Source organism: Dipodomys merriami, unplaced genomic scaffold (assembly GCF_024711535.1).
Source record: "Dipodomys merriami isolate MVZ:Mamm:240054 unplaced genomic scaffold, mDipMer1.0.p SCAF_41, whole genome shotgun sequence".
Lineage (NCBI taxonomy): Eukaryota > Metazoa > Chordata > Mammalia > Rodentia > Heteromyidae > Dipodomys > Dipodomys merriami.
Genome location: NW_027205715.1, coordinates 10,568,743 through 10,577,564, shown reverse-complemented (window position 1 = coordinate 10,577,564; position 8,822 = coordinate 10,568,743). Strand labels below are relative to the sequence as shown.

The 8,822-nt window shown below is 46.9% G+C and overlaps 1 pseudogene; it reads right to left on the bottom strand.

Moving 5' to 3' along the window:
* Window positions 1-1,137: 1,137 nt before the first annotated feature.
* On the bottom strand, window positions 1,138-6,859 carry LOC138806884 (pyrethroid hydrolase Ces2e-like; annotated as a pseudogene).
* Between the last annotated feature and the right edge of the window lie 1,963 nt (window positions 6,860-8,822).

The following is an 8,822-nucleotide window of genomic DNA, read 5'->3' as shown; positions in this document are numbered from 1 at the left end:
GATCTCAGTCTCCTGAGTAGCTAGGATTACAGGCATGAGCCACCAGCACCCAGCTTCTTAGAAGCATTTCTGTGTGTATGATGCAAATTCTGTGTGTCATGAAAATTCACATGTGTCTAGTGATTTGGAGAAAGACAGATAAGACAGAGAGAGAGAGAGAGAGAGAGAGAGAGAGAGAGAGAGAGAGAGAGAGAGAGAGAGAGAGAGGAAAGAGAAAGAGAAAGAGAAACAAAGAGACAGAGACAGACAGACAGACAGAGACAGAGGGAGAGACAGGGCAAAGACAAAATCACACACCCACAATTCCAGCAATTTGGAAGTTTAAGGCTGAAGGATTCCCTATGCCAGATCATCGCAGACTATGTAGCCAGATATTACTTCCAAAAATCCCTGAAGTAAGTTAATTAATTAAAAATAAAATGAATTAAAATGGAAATCCAGGGCTGGAAATGTGGCTTAGTGGTAGAGTGCTTGCCTAGCATACATGAAGCCTTGGGTTCAATTCCTCAGTACTATATAAACAGAAAAGGCCAAAAGTAGCACTGAGGCTCAAGTGGTAGAGTGCTATCCTTGAGTAAAAAAGAAGCTCAGGAACAGTGCCCAGACCCTGAGTTCAAGCCCTGGGACTTGCCAAAAAAAAAAAAAAAAGTCCAGTGAGACATCACAACACAACCCCCTTTAAGGTCACCAAATTTAAGAACCAAATTTATCCAAGTATGTGGGTAAATGGGTGAATTTAATTGCATGGAATTATTTCCTAATCAAGCTCTTAAAAAGGAAGGTAACTACTGAAAATCTAAAATGTGTCATAAAAATCCCCTTGGGGAATATTCTTATGCATGGACAGAGATGACATCACCCAGGGCTTGTTGGCAGCTCTCAAGATTCAATGAGGGATTTATTATGCACCAGTCCTGTTCACTCTTAAGGTCTTTGAGCTCTGCCCAGTCTCTCAGCTCAGACTTCAAGGTATTCTTGTCTGCCACCTAGTGTCCATGGCAGACATGGCAATGTGAGAATTCTCTCCATTCCCAAGTCAGGAAGCGCTAGTATAGGTCTTAAATTCAATGGATGAAGGAGAGAGGATTTAACTTGGGAAAGTTAGTGCCCTTGGATGGCAAGTTGACCAAAAGTAGGTCAGAGTGGTCTCAAAATCTATTGGATAAGGGATAAAGCCTCTGAGTTTACACAGAAAACAAGTGCTGACACTACCTACATTCAGGCCAATGTCAGCTGGATACAGCTGTTCCAGCTCTATGTACGTCTCCTCAGCCTTCTTGAGCTCCGAAATCTTCTGGGGCAGAGTCTTGGTCCAGAATTTCAGCCTGGAGGCCTTCAGGGCCTGGCTCACAGTAGGCTGAAGGTTCAGCTGCAGGTACTTCTCATCTTGGTCAAAGTCAGGCTAGTGGGGCAGGTCCTTGCTGTTGGGATTCCTGTGAACATGCCCCCATCCCCCACCAAGAAGGGCAGGTGAGGGTCACTGAGTCCTGCTGAGCCCCAGCTGAGACCAGGCAGCTCAGCAGGTCAGAGATAGGGTGAAGAATGAGAGGGAGATTTCTTGATATAAGAAAACAATGGCTCTCAATAGATGAGTGGATCCAAACAATGTGGTACCTATACACAATTTTACACAGCCATTAGAAAGAACAATGTTATATCCTTTGCTGGGAAATGGATGGGCCTATAACAAATCATGTTAAGTGAGGCAGGCTAAGCTCGGAGAGACAAATAGTGCATGTTTTCTCTCATATGAGGAAGCCAGATTTAAAATACATGGGGGCATAATAAATTATACAGGTCTCTAGGCATTCACACATAGTGAGTCCAAAGGAAGATATACTTGAGAGGGACCCAAAGCCATGATGCCTATGTGCATCTGATCATATAAAATAACATTTATTGAAATGAACTCTGGGAAATGGAAACAAGAGGTTTTTTCTTTGTTGTTGCTTTTCTTTTCTTCTTATTTCTTCATTTGTCATTTTGGGGGAGGGTAATGAAGGGCACAGAAATGGAGAGACAAAGGGTGAACCAATTCGGCAATGATACTCACTGGACATTATGTAGAAAATGAACTATATAACCTGTGGATGGGGACAGGAGGGAAAAACTGGGAGAGAACAAGGGAAGGGGTAACATTGTCCAAAAAGAAATGTACTCTTTACCTAACTTCTGTAACTGTAACCTCTTTGTATAGCACCTTTATAGTAACAATGGAAATTAAACTAAGAAACAAAAACAAAAATAAAAAAACAAGATGGGGTGCTGGTGGCTCATGCATGTAATCCTAGCTACTCAGGAGGCTGAGATCTGAGGATAGGGGTTTGAAGCCAGACTGGGCAGAAAAGTGTGTGAGACTCTTCAATAAATTACTCACAAAAAGCCAGACGTGGCACTGTGGCTCAAGTGGTAGAGTGTTAGCCTTGAGCAAAAGAAACTCAGAGACAGTGTCCAGGTCCTGAGTTCAAGCCCTACAACTGGCAAAAAACAAAACAAAACAAGGACCACTAGTGTCAGTTCTACATAGCCCAGGGCCACCTGGGTGGCTTGTATTGTCCTTCCTTCACAGAGGCAAGGTCTGATATTTCCCCAAAGGATTGGCTTTCAGGGACAAGGACTAATATTCATGAGATGATCTCTGTCTGAGTGGGTGATGAGTTGGGGAGAGAGGATGTCAGGTAATTAGATACCATGGATGCTAACTAGGGTACTAAGGACAAGAGGAGCTCCAGGTGGATCTCATTCTGAGGAGGTTTGAATAGTGATATCCTCTTACCCATTCGGAGCAAAGTTGGCCCAGTACTTCATAATCCTCCTGCTCAGTAGTTCCTCCTCCTCCTCCTCCTCCTCCTCCTCCTCCTCCTCCTCCTCCTCCTCCTCCTCCTCCTCCTCCTCCTCCTCCTCCTCCTCCTTAGTGAAGTCAACTTCACAGAGAACAAGAGTCTGGATCCTGACCAACCTATCAGGCTGCTTTATCATGCTCCACAGCCATGATTCAACTATAGTCATATCCTGAAAAACAGGCCTGGTCCTCTTTCCTCTGCCACTACCAAGGAAGGATCAGGCACTCCAATCCCAAATTTCCAGACTTATCCCAGCTTCTCCCTGAATCTACCACCCTACGCAAATTTATGAACCGGTAGCCTACTTTTTCCCTATGGCCCTGGAAATCAATCAGGAACAGCCACAGTCCTAATTTTAACTCCCCTGCAGCCTTTTGAACTACAAGAGGTTTCATACTTGATCTTGTCCTTTCTCTGAGCCCCAGTCTCCTCATTTGGTATTCCTCTCAGGTGTCCCAGTGTGGCCCATCCTAGCTTATGGAAATGAAGAAGACTGCTGCCACCTGACCTGAAGACAAAGGCAACCTCATCACCATGGTCAGCTTTCACGTGGGATGGGGGTGGGGGGGATTGGGGGGTTATGTCCTTAAATAAGCTGAGTGGTTGCTAGAACTCATAGAAGTAAATGGGGGCGTGGGAACCTAGAGGGATGGATGATATATGACATGGTGACCCCCTCATCTGAGCTGTGCTTCTACATTTTTGGTGATAAGATAGCTAGGTTTAAGCTGGCTGGAATCTAGACCAGTGTGATGAGGAGCCCCAGGCAGGAAGAAGCCTGGGAAAGTCTGAAGAGGTATAATCCATGGCCAGTGCTCCATTTTCCAACCTCTAGGATGGGTTTCCAAGACAAGGAATGCCTGGTACTGTCATCTTCCTGGTAAACCCAATGGGAAAAGCTTCAGTTAAATCATGGCTTGTATTTCCTGTCTGTGTGGTCTTGGACTTGTCACTGTTTAAATTTCTTTTTTTTCCTTGAGATTAGCACATAACTCAATATCTGATGTTTTATGCTCACTGGCAGGTGCCCTATCCCCAGAACCATGCCCACAATCTCTTTAAGTTTCCTCTTCAGTAAAGTGACAGTGATACCTGTGTCTTACAGTAGTCATGAGAATTTACTGACAAGTGGGACAAGTGCCTGACACTGGGGCCTTGAGAAAGACAAGGATGTGGACTTGGACATCACAGAACTGTCCTGGGATGCACAGCTCTGAGCTGCCCACTGCATAGTCAGGCTTCAGCTACAGATGTACTCACGCTGAAAATGTGCTACTTGCAGTGCAGGCATCACAAATGTAAAGTCTGCCATCATGTCTTGGAACTGGGCTTGGAGGGTCTGGGGGTCCTCGGTGTTCCCCATGTACTCTTCCATCAGCAGGTTTGCACACTTAGCAGGCAAGTTCTATGCCAAGAGGATCAGAGAGAGTCAGGTTAGGCAGGAGTGCAGTGGCAGGGAGGAGGCAGCCTCTGGGTGCGGAGATGACACCCAGACTGGGACATTCGTGTAGGGGGAAAGAGCCAACTGGAGAAACCCTGCCAGAAACACAAACATATCCTATCCTGTATTCCTGAAGGTTATTTCAATATCTTGTGGTTCCCCATCCATTGGGGCAGGTGTCCAGATTCTTACCATAAGCCCTACCATGTTCTCCATAATATCTGGCAAGTTCTGTTTCTTTATTCTCTTTATGGTGTCAAGAAGTCCCAAGACCTGAGTGGAGGGGAGACAGTTTAAGTATGGAATGGCCTGGTCATGAAGGTATCATGCCCTATTCCACCATGCATCCCCTGTCACTCACCCACATAACAGATGACTCTCTCCTGACAACTGAGTTAGAATGAAGTCTCACCATGGGGATGCCATAGCCATACTCATCAGTGTTGACACCAATGATGCTAGGGACAGGGTGGAAGTCAGCCAAGGCTGTAGCTCATTGGGGTACCTGGGAAGGAAGGCCCAGGGATGATCTTGAAGGTCTGAGGAAGCATCGATATTCAGGATTTGAGATTGCATCACACATATTTTCTAATGTCCTCATATTACTTCCACCCCATCCCAATTCTTCCCAACATTTTCTCCTACACATATCCAACTTGGGATGCAATACTTGGGTTAGCCTCCCTTAGTTTTCATTTCCTATCCAGGTCTACAAGAACAGAGTCATAGGTTCAGAGTATTAGGGTGATTCACATCTTGTTTTCCTTTTCCCCTCAGGGTGCAGTGGGCAGGTTCCCCTGTCTGACCCCACCCGCACCATTCAGCCTGACCTTGGTAATAGCCAGCATTTCCTCTTCACTCTTGGCCCGCAGGCAGTGCACCAGGGCCTCTGAGTCCACGTGCTCACAGGCAGACAGGTTGGCCACCATCTGGAAAGTAACCATGCAGGGGCTGCCTTATCCTTTGAAGTAGCCAGAGAGGTTTGTCCAGACCCAGATCGATGCAGATTACTCCAAATTTCTTAGGATATAGTGTGTGGATTACTGCAGGTGTGAAATTGTTCCCACTTGGGTGATGATCCTCAGCTGGAGGATTCATCGCCCCCCTGCTTACATGGTTATATCCATATGGGAGAATCTGGGTGTAGCCTTGCTGACCACAGACCACACTCAGCCTATGTGAGGCTGAGAGGGGTAGATCCTACCCTTGAGCCCTCAGCAACTCCCAAGGAGAAGTTCCCAAGTTACATCTGTTGTCATTTTTGTCCCCAGAAAACACAGAGAATCAGAAGCTCTGAGGGTGAGAGGAAATGCAGGGAGTCTGGACCAGGGCAGCTGAGGGCACTCACTGAGGAGACTGCTTCAGAGGAGCTGGAGAGGAGGTCTGGCAGCAGGGCCACCCCACTTTCCATGATGGCACCATGGAAGAGTCCTTGGGACATGGGGGACATGACATGTGAGGACACACTTGTGCCACCTGCAGACTTGCCAAAAATGGTGACACGGTCGGGGTTGCCTCCAAAGTGGGCGATATTCTGTTGGACCCAGCGTAGGGCGGCCACTTGGTCCAGGTAGCCCCAGTTGCCAGTGGCATGCTGGTTTCCAATGCTGAGAAGTGGCAGAGACAAGGGTTACAGGACTGTCCTGGCTCTGCTTGACTCTTATTGCCCATCTCAATCCCACACTCACCTGAAGAAGCCCGGGACTCCCAGACGGTACTGGATAGTGACCACCACCACATGCTCAGTGGCTGCCAGCCTGGATCCATCATACAAGGAAGCCATACCTACAACCAGTGCACCACCATGGATCCACACCATCACCTGGGAAAGTCAAGACAGCTGTCATTTTCATCCAGCCCCAATCCTACCTCTGGTGTCCATTACACTGTCCATGGCTTTGGCTGTGGGCAGTTACCAATATAGAAAGAACTCCCTCAGGACCTCCTGAACTTGTTCCTGGGCGAGGGCTCCCAATTCATTCTCTGTCCTTGCGGTCCACTCCAGGAATCCAAGTCTGAATTAATGGCTCCAAGCCTGGAGTATTGCTTCTCATACTCTCTTGCCTATCTAAAGTGGAAAGAAAATGGGTTCTTCCCTGGTTGTCTCACTTTAACGAGTCCAAAGGATCACACATTAGCATTAGCACAATAGATAACCCACAACTTGAGTGATCTCAAAGTTCAGCTCTTGGGTTCCTCAATAAGTCTTCTGGGATCAAGTTGGGAGACTGAGTTGTTTGATTACAGAACCAAGGTCTCTAACATCTGGGACCACCTATGGCTCTGCATCCCTTACTATTGGCGAGTCACCCTTCCTGGCACGTGGTTTATGGAGCCTGATAATGAAACGTCTCATTAGGTTCCACACTGCCTCAGAGCTCAGGCTGTTCTTTCCACTAAGAGTCTTGCAGAAGAAATGTCCTCTTACCAAGGCTGACCAAGTCCTGACACTCACAGGCAGGTTAGGACCCTCATAGACAGTGGTAGGTGAATAGATGTTGAGATAAAGGCCGTCTTCAGATATAGTGGTGGGAGGTATTGTTGGTATGATTGGCATGAACATCTTTAGAGCTTTGTATCCATGAATAAATCAGCCTTTTGCAGATACAATAATAAACAATTATTCCATCATGCATACTATGGTCAAAAATCAGTTCTTGTGGTAAGATTTTCTCCCCCCAGCAACTGTGAATCTCTGCTGCATGGATGCCTTATTTATATAGAATCTTCTCTTCAGTTCCCATTACTGCTTTGTGTCATCAGTACCAGCTTATACCTCCTTGGACCCCTCCTTACCATCTGACATAACCCCCCCCAAAGTTCTGTCAGGGAGTTACTATTAGCAAGTTTGATGTTACCTGGTGTGGCTGAATCTGGGACAGAAGCCACTCGTAGACACCAGAGATACCAATATCTTTCCAAGTCTGAAGGCATACTACTGACCCTGGTTATATTCCATCTAAGGTTCTTTGCCAGATGGGATCTCTGCTCAAGTACCTCCACTGTGGCCCCTGGCTACTCATGCTTGATACATGTGTCAGAGTAAATATGTTAAAGGACACAATGTTGATGATATGTTCCTCTTAAGAGATCAGCTGCCTGGATGATGCTTCATCCTCAGGAAGAAGCCCTCAGTGAAATGATATGAGGAGGTAAAAAGGCCCACGGTCTGCCAGGAGTGAAATCTTTATGATCTACTAACTCCTGTCTTAAACTATCTTTGGCTTGGACTGGTTCAGAATCACAAGCCAGAATCAGGTCACGAGCAGGTAAAGGAGGGAATCTGGTCAGAGTGGGCTGTTGATGAGGTAAGTGGAGACTCCTTGAGGCAGATTAAGCAGAGGAGGTCATCAGAGCCCACACAAAGGTGCTTTGGAATGAGAGGGATCAAGAGTTACATACATATTCTTGGGCATTGTTCCCTCTTGGTATGATCTACTGATAAGGACCTGGGAACAGTGTGGCAGGCACAGAGCACATACAGCACACCATCCTTTCCCTGGAAGCCCTTTGCTCAGGGTTGATACACAAGTAAAGGAAATCCAGGGTCATCACAGTTCAGCGTTGTAATATGGTTCTAGGACCTGTGTATTGCCAAGGTCCAAAATGTTTCTCAGGCCACACCAGAACATGATATGGTGGTTTTCTGGCTATGTGGTAACCCACTAAGAGACAAAAGCAGCATGAATGATAATTACATTGTCAAGGCCAGCTAATTCAACAGCAGATACAAATGAGTTACAAATATAGCTGTAGCCACACAGAGAAGGAAAACATCCAGAGTAGCTGGTCTGACTACTATTTGGATATTCTGAACTGGAAGTCTTATGCATGCCATATGCTCACTCTTCTGTGTCCTCAGGCATTTATGACCCTCTCTGGTCACCATCCTTGGCATTTAGTAGAGGTTTAAGTAGCACCATTTTCCCCACACGGTTACCTGTCATTTCTACCTGCTCCTCCCTTCCCCAGGTCTCAAACTCTGCTCTACACAATGTGGCAGATCTCACTCTGGTATCTGCCCTCCTCCCCCCATCTCCACCACCCTCTGGCAGGAGTCTTACTCTGGATCGGGAGTGGGAGAAGCAGGAACCCACAGACTACTGTGGTTAGACAGGCAGGATGTCGGTCCAGCAGCATGGCTGGCTCACAGGACAGTTTCTGTCCCTCTATGCAGTACACTGCAACTCACCAACAGGCACAATTCAGTTAGACCTTGCCCAGCCTGGAGTATGGACCTGATTGGGAGTAGGCAGGGACATAGGAGAGGCTGGGCAAGGCTGTTCCTGCAGGAGAGTGGCTTTGACAAGGCAGAGGTCACAGGAAGTCATCAGTCAGCATGCTGGACGTGAGCCCTTCCCCTCTCTTGTTTTTCCTTTGCCCTTCCTCCAGAGGCGCTGTGTGGCTTCTGCAGCTCTTGAGATACTAGGAACTGTCAAGAAGGTGAAGGTTGTACTGGAGAAATTCAGGGCTGGTCTGCAGAGAAGCAGGCTCAGAATCACACAGATATAATGCATAATGCCCTCCACCTTCCATAG